We start from the raw sequence: 19,969 nt of genomic DNA on the forward strand, positions 1-19,969 counted from the left end.
TCAGAGAGCACAAAGGCTCCCACCCCAGGTGGTCAGAAACTCGTCTCAGTGGCAGGCTGGCACAGACCAGTCAGTCCTGCACTGAAGGATTGTGTAAAATACAGGGGGCATCTCTAAGATGCCCTCTGTGTGCATTTTTAATAAATCCAACACTGGCATCAATGTGGGTTTATTATTCTGAGAAGTTTGATACCAAACTTCCCAGTATTCAGTGTTGCCACTATGGAACTTTAGAGTTTGTTTTGACAAACTCCCAGACCCTATACTTAAAATGGCCACACTGTACTTACAATGTCTAAAAATAGACTTAGACACTGTAGGGGCATATTGCTCATGGAGCTATGCCCTCACCTGTGGTATAGTGCACCCTGCTTTAGGGCTGTAAGGCCTGCTAGAGGGGTGATTTACCTATGCCACAGGCAGTATTTTGTGTGCATGGCAAACTGAGGGGGATGCCATGTTGACTTTGCCTTTTTCTCCCCACCAACACACGCAATCTGCAATGGCAGTGTGCATGTGTTAGGTGAGGGGTCCCTTAGGGTGGCACAACACATGCTGCAGCCCTTAGGGACCTTCACTGGTCACAGGGCCCTTGGTACCACTGGTACCTTTTACAAGGGGCTTATTTGTGTGTCAGGGGTATGCCAATTGTGGAAACAATGGTACATTTTTAGTGAAAGAACACTGGTGCTGGGGCCTGGTTAGCAGAGTCCCAGCACTCTTCTCAGTCAAGTCAGCATCAATATCAGGCAAAAAGTGGGGGGGGGGGGTAACTGCTACAAGGAGCCATTTTCCTACAATCAGGACCTATGTGTTTTTGGCCCAGGTAGGAGTGGACACTCCTTTTCCAGTGTGGTGGCACAGTGAGCACTGGACACACGTCTGGGCATACCCTGGCCACTTAGAGGGCAATGTATGGTCTCCGGATGAGGGCATCAACCAAACAAAAGGTGCTTTTCCCAGCTCCTATCAGTGGATGTTACAGATCGGGGCTGGAGTGTCACAGGATTACCGGGCCCAAAATTACTAGTTCCAGACAGTAAATCTACCCCACTCCGTTCATTACTGTCTGGGGTGGAACTAGGACTGACACTGCCAGGCCTTCACTGCACGTGTAGAGCTGAGTCTGGGCTCAGACCCCACAGACGCTGCCAGGCCTTCACAGCACGTGTAGAGCTGAGTCTGGGCTCAGACCCCAGACACTGCAAGGCCTTCACTGCACGTGTAGAGCTGAGTCTGGGCTCAGACCCTACAGACACTGCCAGGCCTTCACTGCACGTGTAGAGCTGAGTCTGGGCTCAGACCCCACAGACACTGCAAGGCCTTCACTGCACGTGTAGAGCTGAGTCTGGGCTCAGACCCCACAGACACTGCAAGGCCTTCACTGCACGTGTAGAGCTGAGGTGGGCTCAGACCCCACAGACACTGCCAGGCCTTCACTGCACGTGTAGAGCTGAGTCTGGGCTCACACCCCACAGACACTGCAAGGCCTTCACTGCACGTGTAGAGCTGAGTCTGGGCTCAGACCCTACAGACACTGCCAGGCCTTCACTGCACGTGTAGAGCTGAGTCTGGGCTCAGACCCCACGGACACTGCAAGGCCTTCACTGCACGTGTAGAGCTGAGGTGGGCTCAGACCCCACAGACACTGCAAGGCCTTCACAGCAGGTGTAGAGCTGAGTCTGGGCTCAGACCCCACGGACACTGCCAGGCCTTCACTGCACGTGTAGAGCTGAGTCTGGGCTCAGACCCTACAGACACTGCCAGGCCTTCACTGCACGTGTAGAGCTGAGTCTGGGCTCAGACCCCACGGACACTGCAAGGCCTTCACTGCACGTGTAGAGCTGAGTCTGGGCTCAGACCCCACGGACACTGCAAGGCCTTCACTGCACGTGTAGAGCTGAGGTGGGCTCAGACCCCACAGACACTGCAAGGCCTTCACAGCAGGTGTAGAGCTGAGTCTGGGCTCAGACCCCACGGACACTGCAAGGCCTTCACTGCACGTGTAGTGCTGAGTCTGGGCTCAGACCCCACGGACACTGCAAGGCCTTCACTGCACGTGTAGAGCTGAGTCTTGGCTCAGACCACACAGACACTGCAAGGCCTTCACTGCACGTGTAGAGCTGAGTCTGGGCTCAGACCCCACGGACACTGCCAGGCCTTCACTGCACATGTAGAGCTGAGGTGGGCTCAGACCCCACGGACACTGCCAGGCCTTCACTGCACGTGTAGAGCTGCGTCTGGGCTCAGACCCCACAGACACTGCAAGGCCTTCACTGCACGTGTAGAGCTGAGCACTGCAAGGCCTTCACTGCACGTGTAGAGCTGAGTCTGGGCTCAAACCCCACAGACACTGCAAGGCCTTCACAGCACGTGTAGAGCTGAGTCTGGGCTCAGACCCCAGACACTGCGAGGCCTTCACTGCACGTGTAGAGCTGAGTCTGGGCTCAGACCCCACAGACACTGCAAGGCCTTCACTGCACGTGTAGAGCTGAGTCTGGGCTCAGACCCCCGGACGCTGCTGTCTTCAGTCTGTAGGAGGCAGAGGGGGAGACAGGAGGGGACACTCTGCACCCTGAACCTGCCCACAAGGAACCCGCTCCACCCAGTTAGTAATCCAGTCCTGGTTTAAGAATTAATATAGATGGGGATAATGTGATAATGTGATTTATTAAGGACCAAACAATGCAACCATATGGTCGAGTGAATGTTCTTTATTCTAATCAATGCCCCCATCTCCCTTCTTTGTGTTTTCTCAGGACAAATGTGTCTTCTCAGCTGCACATCAGAGGCCTTCACAGATCTTGCTGCCTAAAAAACCCCAAGAAATGCAGCGGACATGAAATGTTTGCACCCCCAAACAGAAAGGATTATGGTCTAGGTCTGCCACATAGGAAACATTAAATACAAATTGAAGGGAGCACAAACTCCATTGTTTTAAATGGGGGAACCCACACTACAGTGAAGGGCTGTCCTTGGCTCGTCTTTGTGTGTGCTTTATAAATCCAAGGTGAATATAGTTAATTTAAATTAACACTGTTTTCACAAGTGCCTCTGCCATTAACAAGTAGTGTGTTTTGTGTTTTAGAAACTACAAGGGCTGCCTGTCCCTCCGCATGGTTAGGCCCTGCTCCAAGCTTATCAGTGGAGCTATGTCGCACAGTGACGTCACCAAGATGCTGGGAGTTCTTCTAAACCCTCCATCTCACTTACCTTGTCCGTGACAAATGAATGTATTTTATACAATTTGTGTCAAATTGCAGTCAGCACCCAGACGGGGTTGGGGAACAAATAGTCAATTTACTCAGGGGTGTAGCTTCAGGAAGGATGTTTGGGGTGTTACACCTGCTTAAAAAGTTTATTTTTTGATAAATAGTTGGGTGCAGGTGCCTTCAGTTGAGTATAGTGAGGATTTCACCAGTAATTTTTACATACACACAAACGAAGACACGCACACCAACACACTGTCCCTCTCTGCTTTAAAAGTCTTTAAAAATGTTGGTTATTTTGCACAATACTGTGGGCCTCATTTACAAAGTTTTAGTGCAGGGCAGCTTCGCAAGTTTTTTGCTGTGCTGTCCTGCATCAAAACAAAAGGGCAGGAATGTATTACATCTACAAGATACAGCGCATTCCTCTCCTGGTCCCCTGCGCTGGCGCACAATTTGCTGCCATGCGCCGTAGCTGGCACCTTTGCACCTTGATGCAAGGGTGCCTGCATCATGGGGATGATTGTTTTTCTGCAGGTAGGGATACCTTCCTGCATAAAAACAATCATGTGAGACGTTTGCCTCTTTCATTGTGTGCTGTAGAATGCAGCATGCATAGAAAGAGGAATAAATGGGGAGAAATAATACTATTTCTTCCCGTTGCGCCACCCTTACGCCACCCATGAGGTGGCATAGGTATCTGACGCATTCCTAGACTTGTAAATCTGGGAATGTGTCAAATTCCATGGATGTTGTATGGGGACACCCACAGCGATACCCATGGAACGCCCCTTTCACGCAGAGTAGTGCGTGAAAGGGGGCCACATTTACAAGGCCATGTAAAGCCATACAAAGTGGTTTTGCATGGCCTTGTAGATATGACCCTCCAGCCTGCGCCACCGGTGCGTCAGAAAAAAAGTGACGCACCTGTGGAGCAGGCCGCTTGTAAATGGGGCCCGTGGTGTTGCTCATTTCTGGCCTCATTTAAAAGAAAGTGGCGCATCGCGGCGCTGTGCCAAAATTAGCAGCACTGCTCTGTGTCACTTCAGAAACGTAGGGATGCACCGTATTTACGACAATACGGTGCACCCCTGTGTTTTCCATAGCGCTGGCGCTAAAATTAGCAGCTTAGCACCAACGCTGGCACCCTTGCACCATTGTGCAGGGGTGTGTGCATTGCAGGGAATGATTGTTTATGTGCAGAAAAATATCCCTTCCTGCACATAAAGAATCAATAATGGCATTTGCTACTTCTATGTGTGCAGAATGCAACAAACATAGAAGTAGCAAATCGTCATTATTGAATGATTGTTTATGTGTGGGAAGAAACGTTCCTGCACCTAAACAATCATTGATGGTGTTTTGCTCTTTCTATATGTTCTGCAGAATCAAGCACACATAGGACAAAAACAAGACGAAATAAAAGTATTTCTTCATGTCGCGCCATTCTAACACCACCCTTCGTCTGGCGTTAGTTTTTGGCGCTGCCTCAGGTTTACCAGTTCTCGTAAATCTGGGGCAGCGTCAAAATGCAATGGGTGTTGCCGTGGAACGCCCACAGCAACACCCGTTGCACGCCCCTTTCACACTAAGTGATGCATGTAAAGGGCCTGTATTCACAAGGTGGTGTTAAGGAACAAAAAGTGGCTTATCACCGACGTGTGAGTATGGCGCAGGTGATTGCGCCACCGAAGCGTCACTTGTACATAAGCCCCTTAGTGCTCCATCAATCTTTATTCCTCTCCCTTTCCACTGCCCTCTAAGCCACTCTCATGCGCGTGCGTGTCTGATGTATGTTAACCACATGTGCCAGCATCCCTGTTGGAAAAGCTGAAGGTTACACCCCAAATCTTACTCACCAAACTACACCCCGGAATTTACTTCTCAAAATGTCACTCTCAGGGCATCCAGGTGTAGCTTCAAGACAATCGCCTCATTTACCACAATAATATATCATGTATGTTATGTGTATGTAAATTGTCCAGTTTGTACCGACTCGAAGGGACACATTCTGCATGTTGGCGCTAGAGACAAGGGTGGATGCTTCTTTGGACGGATTAAAATAAATCTGAAGTGTTTTCTGTTCAGAAAGATTGTCAGCGGGTTTGTGAGTCCTCCCTGCAGAGGATGTCTCAGTCGTGAATATCTTCACTGCTGCTGTGGGAGCTGGTGAAGCCGTCTGGGGCCTTCTTCTAATGCACAGATCATCTCTTCTGTGTCTCTGCGGTTATAAAATAGGAGAAGGGAAGTTATTACCCACCCGGTTAATTACTGTAATAGATTATTACAAGTTTGTAAAGTGGGCAAAACTTCCAGGTCCCACCGAGATTTGAACTCGGATCGCTGGTTTCAGAGTCCAGAGTGCTAACCATTACACCATGGAACCAGCCGGCTCAGCATCTTCACTGCCGGTGACAAGACTGGGTGGGGCTGGGCGGGGCGATGTGTAGCGACCTATTGACTTTTCCATTCACTACAAGTCCTTCTACTTTTACATTTAAAAGAAAGCTCGAGGTATAAGTAAAAAGGGACATTTAACAAGGAAATACACAAACACCCAGAGCTGCAGCCTGGATTCTTTTTAAAGGGCGCATAGAAGTCACGTGCGCTTTTAAACGTCCTCTGACTCAGATCCTTTCATTTACCTCGCACTTCTAGCGCTTAGAAGCCTTATGAAGCCTCTTGTGAAAGGAATGAAACGGGCCCTTTCCTTCACAAGCTTCAGTTAAACCCCCGCTCTCTCCCCAGGTGGAGCGAGCAGAACATGTAATGTGCACATTTTACAGGAGAATAAAGCGCGGGTTTGAACAGAATCGTCCGGTTCCTCTTGTGAAGTTACTTGGAAGCCCCGCGAGGGGCAGGTGAGACCTGGAGGGGTCGGTGAACTCCTCTCGGTGAAGAGACGGAAGAAGCAGGAGAAATATGTGACCTCTGCACGAGCTGCGGTGGAATTAAGGAGGAAGAAAATGTCCGGCCACAATAAAAATGTGTCCTTCCCATACCGGGAGTCGAACCCGGGCCGCCTGGGTGAAAACCAGGAATCCTAACCGCTAGACCATATGGGAGCTGTGTGTGACCTGCCCGGGTCTCTTTATAAATAGAGGCCTCTGCTCGCAGCGCCTCCTGCAGCCTTCAGTGAGCTGCCAGTGTCTGCACTGCGGGGAGCTGGACACACAAGGACTAAGGACACAAACTTCACTCTAACATGGAAAGAGATCATTGCGTTTTTAACCCGAGTTGTGCTCATCGCTCTTTACAACATAGACAGTCTCGGGCTATTTAGGGAGACGACAGAAGAACACCTCAATATGAAAACACACAGCACTGCACATCACACACTGCGTAGCACTGCAGCACTGCACCGGGTCCGTTCACTGCAGTCTGACCCTTACAGCAGCGCTGCACATTCACACTCACTGCACAACTCTACGTGGTGACAGAGCAGCACTGCACAGTGACCCTCACTGTGGCGATGTACATGGTGACACAGAAGCACTGCATTACCTGACAGTGCAGCACTGCAGGACTGAACGTGGTGACACAACAGCACTGCACAGTGACCCTCACTGCAGAACTCTACGTGGTGACCGAGTGCAGCTCCAGATAGAGCGCCAGTCACTGTGGCAGTGCACACCGTGACACAGCAGCACTGCACAGGGTGACACTCACTGCAGCACTGCAAAGCGTGAACTCACTGCAGAACTCTACGTCGTGACTCAGTGCAGCTCCACACAGTGTGACCGTCACTGTGGCAATGTACATGGTGACAAAGCAGCACTGCAGAGGGTGACACTACAGCACTGCAGAACTCTACGTGGTGACACAGGAGCACTGCATTACCTGACACTCACTGCAGCACTGCAGAACTCTACGTGGTGACACAGCAGCACTGCACAGTGACCCTCACTGTGGCAGTGTGCACGGTGACACAGGAGCACTGCCGAACTCTACGTGGTGACACACTGTAGAGCTGCACAGAGTGACCCTCACTGTGCCAATGTACATGGTGACACAGAAGAACTGCATTACCTGACACTCACTGCAGCACTGCAGAACTCTACGTAGTGACACAGCAGCACTGCGCAGAGTGACACTCACTGAAGAACTCTACTCTAGAGTGCAGCTCTAGATAGAGTGCTCGTCACTGTGGCAGTGTACACGCTGACACAGCAGCACTGCACAGGGTGACACTCACTGCAGAACTCTACGTGGTGACACACTGTAGGTCTGCACAGAGTGACCCTCACTGTGACAATGTACATGGTGACGAAGGAGCGCTGCACAGAGTGGCACTCACTGCAGAACTCTACGTGGCGACAGAGTGCAGCTGTAGCTAGAGTACCGATCACTGTGGCAGTGTACACCGTGACACAGCAGCACTGCACAAGGTGACACTCACAGCAGCACTGCAGAACTGTACATGGTGACACAGTGCAGCTCTACACAGTGACCGTCACTGTGGCAATGTACACGGTTATACAGCAACACTGCATTACCTGACATTCACAGTAGCACTGCAGAGTGTGGCCTAACTGCATCACTTGACAATGGTCCTCGCTGCAGGAGATTAAAGAGCGGATTTGAAAAGCACTGTCCCAGAATTGTCAGGTTCCTCTTATCAATGTACAAGCAGCGCTGCATTACCTGACATTCACTGCAGAACTACAGATTGTGGCCTCACTGCATCGCTTGCCAATGGTTCTCGCTGGAGCACTGCACAGTGAGCTTCACTGCTATACTGTCTAGAGAGAACCTAAAACTGACACTACACCGAGACACTCACTGCATAGTCACACTCATTACTGCAAAGTAGAGGGGTCTCATTGCAGCACTACAAATGTCTACTGCAGAACTGTAGAGCCAGACCCTCACTGCAGGGCTGCACAGTGCCTGCCCTTCCACACAGAACAATACCAAGACACCCTCATAGCAGCACTGCACAGATTGGCAGCCATTATACTGCACTGCAGCCCACAGGGACCTCACTGCAGAACTGTAGAGCCTGACCTCACTGCAGACCTGTAGAGCCTGACCCTCACTGCAGGGCTGCACAGTGCCTGCCCCTCCACACAGAACATTACCAAGACAACCTCATAGCAGCACTGCACAGAATGGAAGCCATTATACTCCACTGCAGCCCACAGGGACCTCACTGCAGAACTGTAGAGCCTGACCTCACTGCAGACCTGTAGAGCCTGACCCTCACTGCAGGGCTGCACAGTGCCTGCCCTTCCACACAGAACATTACCAAGACAACCTCATAGCAGCACTGCACAGAATGGAAGCCATTATACTGCACTGCAGCCCACAGGGACCTCACTGCAGAACTGTAGAGCCTGACCTCACTGCAGAACTGTGGAGCCTGACCTCACAGCAGAACTGTGGAGCCTGACCTCACTGTAGAACTGTGGAGCCTGACCTCACTGCAGAACTGTGGAGCCTGACCTCACTGTAGAACTGTGGAGCCTGACCTCACTGCAGGGCCGCACAGCAGTGCTCCCTGCAGCACTGTACAAACACACCCTCGCAGCAGCGTTGCACAGAGTGACCTGAGTAACTTGTGTGGTCTGCCTACAGTTGTGTGTGTTTGACACTGCTTGCGGATCCATTTGCTGTTGTTTGCAGTATCTGACTTTGTGGGCAGTGCTGGTGTCCCCCAAGAGAAAGGCATATTTTAACTATATGCATATGTATTTGTTAATGCAATTGTGGTGCCATAGCATTGTGTTCTGTTTGGTATGGTAAGTATTTCATCTTGTGTTGTCCAATGTGAGCATGTATGGTGTTGAACTTGTCCCCAGATATAGATTATGGATTCTTCTGACGTGTGGCAGCTTGAGCTTTGTTTGTGCAGACATGGAGTTTGTTGAATTGAACTATCTTTGTTTCCATTGGCCTGTGCATGTGTCCATTTAGCTGTGTGCACCTTGCAGCCACATCGTGTAGATGTATGTCCCATGCAGTTTAAGTTGTATTTGCTTTGTTGACATGCACTTCTTCGTTGTGCAGATTGGTATGTCACGTGCGTCTGGTGTTGGTTGTCCCTGGGATACCTGAAGGGCCAGCTCCTGTGCTGTTGTGTTAGGGGTATGTACAAAGTGATATGTCTCCCAGTGCAGCCTCCTTCCCTGAGTGCTCCTGATGCCCCCATGCCTTTTGTGCAGGTATTGTTTGCATAGCAGTCTTGGAATATTTGTCTGTCTGACTACTGTACATCCCATTGTCCTTCTATTGTATTACAATGTGGGTGATGTGTGTGCCCATTGCAAAGCTTGTTCATGGGAATGGAGTTTGTGTTCCATGCCACATCCATACATATGTGTGTTTTACTGTGATGACAATGTCATGTGTGCAATGTGAGTGTGTGAGTTGTATTTGTAGATGTGATGTTACTGTGTTGTCAGTGTTTGTGTGACACAATGTTGTGTACACTTCACTGTTCCTTTGCCTGAGATGGTCAGACGTGTGTTTTAGTGTAGTGTTGCAGTGCATTGGGAGTGACCTACCTAAAGGGGGCATTTGGTAACTGTGAATGTGTCCTTGTTTATGTATGATTCCAACGCGGGGCACAATAAGACGTGTACTTGGTGTCCATATTATGAACCCCATATCATGTGGATGCTGGCGCGACAATCTGTTGCTGAGCTGCTTGACACAGGTAGCTGTGTATACTTACGGTCCATTGTGTACACGGCAGCGTGGATTTTGTGCACCTACGATGATCAGCAGCAGCTGATTCCGGGAGTCTCCTGTGTGGTGAAACCGAAGGCTTGCAGATAAACAAGCCTCCCTGCCAGGGTGCCTGCTGCCTGCAGACGATGCAAATGTGAGCAACAAGTTAATCTGCAAATGAATAGGGTAATCTGCAAGTGTAAAGAATGCTTTGTATCCCGTACTGGCTTTAATTGACCTAATCACTCAAACTTTTGTGAACTTTGGAATAATAGAGCAAAGGGTTAACAACTGGGTTGTGAAGTGCCTGCTTTTAATTGTATTTCTATCCCTCTTACTACATCTGCAGGTATAGAAGGGACAGTAATGTAAATAAAAACTGCATTAAGTACACTCTGGGTACTACTAAAATCCATATTTTGGAAGCACTATTTTACCCTAAACATTTTGCGCATATTGTAGCAGTTTATCTTATACTGTGTGCAATGCAAGTTTAAACATATTCACAGTGCTTTCTGTCATAGGCTGTGTCATTGTAGCACAAAAAATACACAAGTCGCTTTTCTCCCTTGCAACAACCTAGACTTGGGCCTTATTACATCCTTGGCAGAGAGGACTTCTCCATCACACATGTAACAGATATCCCGCCCACTGTGTTACAAGTTCCATTATATTCCATGGAACTTGTAATACCACGGACGGGATATCCGCCACGTTTGTGACATAGTAATCCTCTCCACCAAGGTCATACTCAGGCCCTTAATTCGGTGGCTCTCTGGTTATGCACAGATCTCTGCAGCGCGTTAACTAAGTGAGGTTTCATAATGTACTTTGGTGCATTTCCCAATGAGTAACAACTTTTTTCAAATGTATTTTTCATTTAGGCTGCATGTTATTTTATATGTAGGTACCTGACGGAGAAAGGCAATAAAAAATTAAACAACATTTTTTTTTTTTAGCCACTCCTTTGACCCCGTTCCCACGCTTACTGACCACGCCCCCACTGAATGCAGTATCACAGTTCCCATACTTTTTTTAACGTTTAATGCACTTCGACCACTGGACACAGGTAACCTTTTGAGGATCGCAAAACAACCTTTCTTTGCTGCTTTCAGACAGCGATTGCACCATAATGGGCCACAAAACATTTTGAACACAACATCTCTTCAAAAACATGAAAATGCTATGGGGTTGTTGGCGCAATGTGCCAGGGAGATTTTCTCCGCACTTCGGGTTCAGAAACCGCAAACGTGCTGATGAGACACCAACTCTACCAGATCATTGGACTTGGCAAAGAGTGTAGTAGTCAGAATCATTCAATAGGAAATCAATGGCATAAAATATAAACATTCTAGATGCCGTGAAAAAATGTAACACTAACTCAAACTCCAAACAGAATAAAAGTTTCAAAGCTTTACTACAATCCCAAAATTATTGTCACGTAGATGGTGCACAAAACGAAGTTATAAACATACATGAAAACCATAGGCTGACTGAAAAGTCTGAAAAGATTTAACCTCCAAAACTTCAACACTGTTAAACACTCCAAAAGAATAATATAGATTAGCAACAACACAATCTGTACATTATTATTAGATTTAAAAGCAGGCGATGGTGACATCAGTGAATCATCAAAATACTAATTTTAACCTTCAAATTTCAGGGCTGGGCCATTCCTATCACCAGCACAAATTTAGACTTGAATGCGTGGGAACGGGCTAACCCATGTGGGAAAAAGCAAAATAAAAAGAAAGACGGAAATAATTTGGAAAATCATCTAACTAGGGCAACTCAGTATGAAAATACACTAGTTTAATTCTCTAAACTGAAAAAGGAAACACAAAACCACATTTAGTTATACTCTCCTCATGGGACAGCAGACAGCTATACTTCAGCATGCAGAACAGTCACTTTCTTCCAGCGTCAGTTGACAGCAGCATCAGGACAGTGCAGAACACGGTTCAGAATTAGTTGGGCTTATTAGTACTAAACAGCATACATTAATGGGACAATTAAGACTAAGATGAGAATACTCAGGTGACAGCCGTTTTAAGACAAGACTAGACAGACTCTGGCAGTGCTCTGAACAGTTTTGAGGCAGCAGTGAACTAACACAAAATTAACTGTTAGTTTTTAAAGTTCCTCACTAATTAGAAGTATACCCGAACCATTCCTTGGTCCTTCAGGTGGGTTCACTTCAGACGTCAGATTCAGGCCCGTATTTATACTTTTTTTAGCGCCGCATTTGCGCCGCTTTTTGACGCAAAACGGCGCAAACCTACAAAATACAATGGCATTTTGCAAGTTTGCGCCGTTTTTGCATCAGAAAACGACGCAAATGCGGCGCAAAAAAAGTATAAATACGGGCTTCAGTGTCCAATTGCTGTCGATGGCACCATCAAATTTGCAACTATTCTGGATTCTCTCAGCAAAAGTGCTTTTTCATTTCAATGATTTCACAAAGTTCAGACAAAATATTACATTACCTTATAATTTGCAACATCAGGTTCTTCTCTCAACGTTCACTAAATAAACTAGTACATTGTCATGAGATTCATAAGTTTCCTGTCTTGTTCGACAGCTAGAACAAATAATGAAACATTGTTATTAACAAACATGTTACTTGCCTTCAATACAATAGGACATTCAACATCACATTAGCAATCTAGGAAAAGAATTCAGTTCAGAGCGAACAGAATAAACAAATAATTTTCCATTACTGCAGCAAATGAATCTTTCAGGCCTAGTCAAACTAAGAAAGCCTTAATACATATTAAAACATTCAATACATTAATAAACCTATTGATGCACCTTACAATTCAGATCAAATAAGCAAAGCAAATTATTTAATTGCATACATTATTTATGACATGTTAGAACCAATTTAAATGTGCATTTAGTTGTCTGCACACATGTAACTCACGTTAATAAAATTCATTTAATCAATACAAGTTTGATTAATTCATATCTATTTAATAATTTCAATAAAACTCTTAACGTTAATTCATTTTAGTACTTCATTTAATATGAATGCAAATCTCTCATGTTAAACATGATGAATAATACGAATGGCGGCCCCTGTGACCACGATATTTCAAATGTGCACATTTCCAAATTTGTGTTATTTTCTCTGTTAGGCTTTTAAATGTAGGTTAATTTGTCACCATATGCTAACTTCTATGCCACTAATATATTAATAACATTTAATCGCTCTCAGGGTAAACAAAAGAACAATCAATCAGTGTCTTTAACTGATAATGACACATCTTTAAGTCTAGTGGATGGGTGGAATTTGGCTTCCGAATATACTAGGACTGGGAACCTTTGTTGTGTGTCTCGTGGTCCACTGGAGGACTGAGGCATGCAGCGAACATGGTGGCATTATTTTCTGTGCATATTGCATCACCCACATCAATGTTCAGACCCTTTCCAGGCTCCTGAGGTATTACTGAGGCCGTGTGACTGGTCAGTCCCCAACACAATTTCCTGACATTGAGTCATCCTGGACACTTCCATCCCATCTAGCACTGATGAGAGTCCCTTTAACAGCTTAGACAAACCAAAAGCTTGAGTGAAGTGGCACCAGGCTCTTTGATTGTTGTCATAGTCCCTAACTAGTCTCTGACTGCAGGTCTGGTTCACAAACACCTCCTCTCCTGGTGGGCTGGTCATTGTTTCCGTGCCTGCATAAGATCGTTTCCTTTTTGTTGTTCACCTCTGGCTCTGAGAAGCACAAGAGGCACGGTGATGGCTGGAGTCAGCCACATTCTCACTCTTGGCTCTGGCAATCTGAGCAGTATTGTTTGGTACCACATACAGTGTTTTGCCTTCACATTTTTCCCTGGTGCCATCTGGGTGGGATTTTGAGAGGTTTCATCTGCATTGATGCTCTGTAGGTTACAAATTCCTTCCCTTGATATGGTGAGCCATGGCCGCCCCTCAGACACTTCATTAGCCCATCTATGGCCTCCTCTTCAGCTCGGCACTTGCTCCTAATTCCGCTCTCCCAAAATACTGTGGAATTTCTCAGCTTCTGCGCCTCTAACAAGGCTGCTGATGTCCCATTGATGATTCGTAGCCTTGTGGGCTGTGAGTGCTTTAGCTGTGCTGCCCCCTGGCGGTCACTCTGTGAAGATGCAGGTACCTGGGAAGAAGCCAGACTGCTTCTGAGCTGCTCCTTCTCTGTGTGAACCAATCCAGTGTCAGGACTGGAGTCGGTGCTGTTAGTAGGTGGAGAGGGGATGTAACTGGAGCCCCTGGAGGGCAGCCTGGAGCCTGTGACAGGTGCAGGGGAGTGTGAATCAAGGAAGCAGCTGGAAGGTAACAGGATAGGGGTCTGTGGGGGCATCAGCCTGGTGAGGAAACCCAGGAGTCAAGGGATGTCCTGGGGGAGGGGCGTGGCTTTGTCTGGCTCAAGGGGAGGGGTTAGTAATAGTCAATGCAGGGACTGCTGCTGTCCTCTGGGTCCTCGGCTCTGTATGCGTAGATGTTCTAGGGTTGTGAATAATGAGACATAAGCAGGTTGTGGCAGAAATCATGACTTTTGGTCATTCCTTCTGGTTTGTCAGAAGTGAGGTGTCTGTTACACATTGTCAGATATTGAAAGTGGCAGTATAATATGAAATGTAAAGAATGGAGTCTGACAGGAGAGACCACGCACCTATGCTGGGCAGTGCAGTGTGCACACGGCCTCCCAAGTGTTTGACTACCAGTATGGAAATTTCATTTATTTTTAATTTTTCAGCAATTTAAACTTTCTCTTTTTTCCTACAAATGCAAAGATAGTTAAAGTCTGTCTAAATCTTATTTCCTTAATTTTTCGGATCCACCTAATGCTCTTTGAGGTTTACACCGACCCCACAGCTCCTGTCCCCCTCGTACCCCATGTCCTTGCTGCACAGCTGCTTTAGTAATAATCACCTGGAAGAACAGACACACAAATTAATACTATGAAGGTTTATTTCTTGGTTGCCTTTTATTGCACAAGAAAAAGTACAGATTTTATAAATTGCTCAGTGCATTAAAACCTACGCACCAGTTCACTGTGGTCTCACCATGTAAAATGCTCATTTTATTTCCTGCTCCGCCGGTGCAGTGTAAGAGGGGTCTCAGTGTCTGTTTTATGACATTAATCACCTGCTGTGTCGGTTTCTAGGAGTTTGCAGCTGAGTTAGTTGGTGTTTTATCTCATCTGTGGGATGCAGCTGCTGTTTGCAGTGTCCACAGTTTCTCATTATTGCACCAATTCTTGAGTCTAGTTGAAGGACTGTGCGAAAGGAACATTTTAAAGCATCACATGTTATAGGTTCCTTGTGTGGTTTAAAGAATTCATTATAAAATATACCTCTTTATTTGCGCCCTGTTTGGTGTTTGAATTCTAAAATACACTGGCAATAAAAAATCATTTGTTGACACACACTGCATCATACTCCATACATGAAGGGAGACTGAAAGAAGGTCATCTGTGGTTGGTTCCACTGTGTAATGGTTAGCACTCTGGACTCTGAATCGAGTGATCCGAGTTCAACTCTCAGTGGGACTTATACTTTAATTTACTTAATGAACATTTTTTAAATTATTCTAGGCGTTGGGCAGTGAGGCCTTTTATATCTATCAGATGGCCCCTCTCTTCCTCTGTTTATTCCCCTCGCAGTCTCTGCGGCCCGCGGACATTTATACATTATTCTATAGGCAGTGCTGGGGCACGTGACACTACACACTGTTGTATACTTCCTGTGTCTGTGTGGACACCTCTGTACTGTGGCTACACAACAGTAACATGCAATGTGTGGACCTAACTCCATGTGGATAACTAACAAGGGGAGAAAAAAACAGACACAAAAGTATTAAATTAAAGAAAGTCTTTAATAACGGATACAAATTAAAAAATATTCTTTATTTTATTTCTGCACTTTGTTGGTAACTATCCAACCTATTAGTGGTAATGACAACTGACAATGACAAAATTGTTTGCTAAAAAAAGTTAAATCTAATCTCTTCCTCGTGTAAAGCGCTCTAATGTCAAGATGGCCAAGTTTATCCTAAAATACCTGCCTGCATGTAAGAAGAGGAAAGTGGAATATTTTTTTAAAGATAATAATTCGGACAATGTATTTCCCCCATTGACTTCTATTGAAGCAGAAGCAATTTTAGGAGACGTCCAAAATAAAGCCATTGTTGTCTTCAAAAATCTGCAGGCTCCCACCTAGATCGGGTTTATTGGCATGCAGCCCTAAGTGCAAAGAAACTCAACACAGTGATTGGTGCTCATCCTTCAAGAGTGGAAGGTGCAGTTTAGTGGCATTTGGTGCCTAAAGTTGCTCCCTGTTCTATTTCTGAAACACTGTGAGCAGCGGCGGCTCCTCTGCCGAGGCCTTCTGGATTTTAGCAAAAGCAAAAATAAACGCTATGGAATTATTATTTTATTTTCCCTGGGAATAAGGGGGCGGGGCTCGGCTGGAGAAGGCCAGAGGGGGCTGGAGGAGGGGTATGTGCACCATAATGTTTGCATGCATTTCTGGCCAGCCGTGTTGGGCCGGCCAAACAGACTTGCGCACTTTGCATGTTCTCTACCCGGCTGTAGTGCACAACCGAGGGGAGAACATGCACAGGCTCCGCCTCCCAATCGGAGCACCGAAGCAGGCCGCTCAGACCAATCACAACGCTGCTGTCATGCTGATGACAGGAGCGTCGTGATTGGCTGGGAGCCTGTGTGCTGCCCGGATGAGTACGAGGACGGACAGAGACGAATCGCATCTCCCAAGGAAGAAGGTAACTGAGTTTTTTTTTTACTACTTTTTTAACTCCACCCTGTCCTGTCCATTCCACCCCGCCAACCCCGTTCAGTGACTGTGGGTTTCCAGCTTGTGTGAGGAAGCTTCACAGTACTGAAGTTCATGGCTGATTTCACACCCTTCCCAGGACATGCATGGGAACGGCTTCAGTTCAGGAGCATTTTGGGGTATATTTACGTGGCTTTGAATGGTCTCATAGATATGGAGTAAGACAAGTTGCTGCGTTGCCTTACTCTGCATCAAGGAGGCGTTCCATGGACGTTGCAGTGAGTTTTCCCACGTAAAACTTTTGGATTTTGACACTATCCCAAATTTATTTTATCGTGTAAACCTGGGGCAGCGCCAAAACCTTTCGCCTCCCTAGACCAGGCATAAAGGGAAGAAATATTTTAATTTCTTCTCCCTTTTTTTCCTCTTTCTATGTGTGCTGCGTTCTTCAGCACACATAGAAAAAGGTAAACACCTATCTGGATTGTTTTTGTGCAGGAAGGCATTTCTTTCTTTCCGCACAAAAACAATCCTGCATGCAACGCTAGGCAGCCAATTCTGCACCAAAGCAGGGATAAAGGACAGGAATGCACCAGATTAAAAAAATATGGTGCATTTCTGCCCTTTCACATTGATGTAGTGCAGCGCAGGAAGAAAACTTGCGGAGCTGCCCTTTGCCATCTCCCCATAAATTAGTGTAGGAAGTTGGCTCTTTATATACTATCTCAAAGTGAGACATAGGGCCTCATTTCAACATTGGCGGTAAATCCCGTTTACCTCTGTGCAGAAGACCACCAACACACCGCCGCGGCCGTGGAATTCCGCTACAGCTATTACGACCCACAGCTCAGAATCCGCCAAAATCCAAACACCCACACAAGTCCGCCACACCAAAGGTCAGTGATAAACTGGCGATAACAAAACCGTCACCGTCACGCAAACAGGAATACGCCCACACTATCATGACCCACGAATCCACGCTGCCGTCTTTCAACCTCGGTATTCCATTGGCGTTACACAACGCCGCGTTCAAAATACACACACATTTACAAAACACTACCACATTGGACAATTCCAAATACACACACCTGATACACATACACACACCACTCCCACACAACCAATCCAGTATAAAACACACACCCACATCACCCACAAACCCTTACAAACAGAATTGCTAAAGAAGGCCAGAGAGAGACACCACCATCTACAAACTATCATCCACAGGCACTCAACACCATCACTCACACAACATCCACACACCTCACACAACACACACAAACACATCCCCTCACACATCACAACACACACCACCTCACACATCACCCACACCACCCCATGGCACCGCAAAGACACCCCAGGTTTTCTGAGGAGGAGCTCAGGGTCATGGTGGAGGAAATCATCCGGGTAGAGCCACAGCTATTCGGATCACAGGTGCAGCACACTTCCATAGTTAGGAAGGTGGAGCCATGGCGCAGAATCGTGGACAGGGTCAACGCAGTGGGACAGCACCCAAGAACACGGGATGACATCAGGAAGAGGTGGAACGACCTACGGGGGAAGGTGCGTTCCGTGATCTCAAGACACCAGATTGCAGTTCAGAGGACTGGTGGCGGACCTCCACCTCCTCCCCCACAACTAACAACATGGGAGGAGCAGGTCTTGGCTATACTGCATCCTGAGGGCTTCTCAGGAGTAGCTGGAGGAATGGACTCTGGTAAGTCAGATCTTTAACTACCATATCCCCCACCCCACCTGCATGCTATCACATACCCCCACCCTCACCCGCACCCCATCACTCCCACACCTCACGTATGTCCCACTATCACAAACCACCCCTCCCAATACCAAGCCATGCATGCAACAACAAAGCATGGACACCCATCACCAAAGCATGTCCACTACAGATACCCACACAGACCCCAAAACAATTATCACACAAGGTCCTACACAAGAATGCAAGCACTGGAGTACAGGGTCACCCACCGATTGCACACAATGGCACACACAGATGCAATAATCATGCCTTTACACCCCTGCAGGACCCCTACCCAATGTCACCGGACAGGAGGGTCCACACATGTCCACTCCACCCGCAGAAGAGGCCCACAGTGATGACAGCAGCTCTGTCCAACTGGATCAAGATGACCAGCCCGGCCCATCAGGGACCTCGGGACAGTCGGTTCCCCTCACACTGGCACAGGACACCACAGAGCCTCCCCCCTCAGGGAGCACCAGCACAGCACCCACCCAGCGGGCCCATCCCTCTGTCCCCAGGACACGTCAAGCAGCAGTGTGTCCACCACTGCAGGGAACGCAGGCAAACCCACCAACCCAAGAACAGCAGGGACCTGGGGGCAGTGACAGTGGGCACAAGGTTCAGGGGACAGAGGCCCAGGAAAACAAGGGAACTGGGAGGTCTGCTGTGCGACAGGGGGAGGACAGGCCCAGGGAACCCACTCTCCACGAGGCCCTCTCCAACATCATGGGAGTGTACCATAATTCCCAGGAGACGATGGCAACTGTACTGGCCAAGTTTCAGGAGACCCAGCGGCTGCAGGAGAAACAGAACTTGGGGTTCAGGGAGGAACTCAAGTTCATCAACACCACCCTGGGCACCATTGCAGGGGTGCTGAAGGACCTTGTCAACACCAGGAGGGACACTGTGGCACAACAAGGGGCCCCTGACACTAGCCTGGACGACGAACTGCCCACCACCTCCGCCGGCGCTAGTGGACAGGAGGCACCGCCACAGGACCACGACACCAGCACCCCACCCCCTGCAGACAGAGAACCACCCCGCAAGCGGTCCCTGAGATCCAGGACAAAGACTGAGAACGATGCCAAGACCCCCGCCAAGAAATGAGACCACCCTGAATGTCATCCTTCTAGTCCATCCTTAAACTGTCCTAGCTCCACTTCCTGTGCCCCTTTGGACAATACACCTGTGAGACTAATAAATGGACTCTGCCATGGACATTCCTCCACCATCACCCCTCACCATTTTACAACCCCTCCACTATTTAGCACTTAAATAAACACCCTTGAATCACAAAACAATCTGGAGTCAGTCTGTGCTTTCACAAATGTGTTATTGCAATAATTGAGGAAAACCCCATGTCCGTTCTAATGTCTACATACCTATGTCACACAACTCTAGTCCATGAGGTAACATAGCAGAGGTCACACAGTGGGACCCACATCTGTGAAATTGAAAGGCAAAGTGACAAATCATGGTCCATACACGGGGTGAAAGTGACAGACAGATGATAGGACTAACAATTTTATGATGATGTAGGAGGCATT

General features: G+C 47.5%; 2 non-coding genes across 2 annotated transcripts; both read right to left on the bottom strand.

Moving 5' to 3' along the window:
• Nucleotides 1-5,523: 5,523 nt before the first annotated feature.
• On the bottom strand, nt 5,524-5,595 carry TRNAQ-CUG (transfer RNA glutamine (anticodon CUG)). The gene has a single exon. It is a non-coding gene; the product is annotated as a tRNA-Gln (tRNA).
• Nucleotides 5,596-6,202: 607 nt separating this feature from the next.
• TRNAE-UUC (transfer RNA glutamic acid (anticodon UUC)) lies at nt 6,203-6,274 on the bottom strand. Its single transcript has one exon. It is a non-coding gene; the product is annotated as a tRNA-Glu (tRNA).
• Between the last annotated feature and the right edge of the window lie 13,695 nt (nt 6,275-19,969).

This window comes from Pleurodeles waltl, unplaced genomic scaffold, assembly GCF_031143425.1.
Source record: "Pleurodeles waltl isolate 20211129_DDA unplaced genomic scaffold, aPleWal1.hap1.20221129 scaffold_39, whole genome shotgun sequence".
Lineage (NCBI taxonomy): Eukaryota > Metazoa > Chordata > Amphibia > Caudata > Salamandridae > Pleurodeles > Pleurodeles waltl.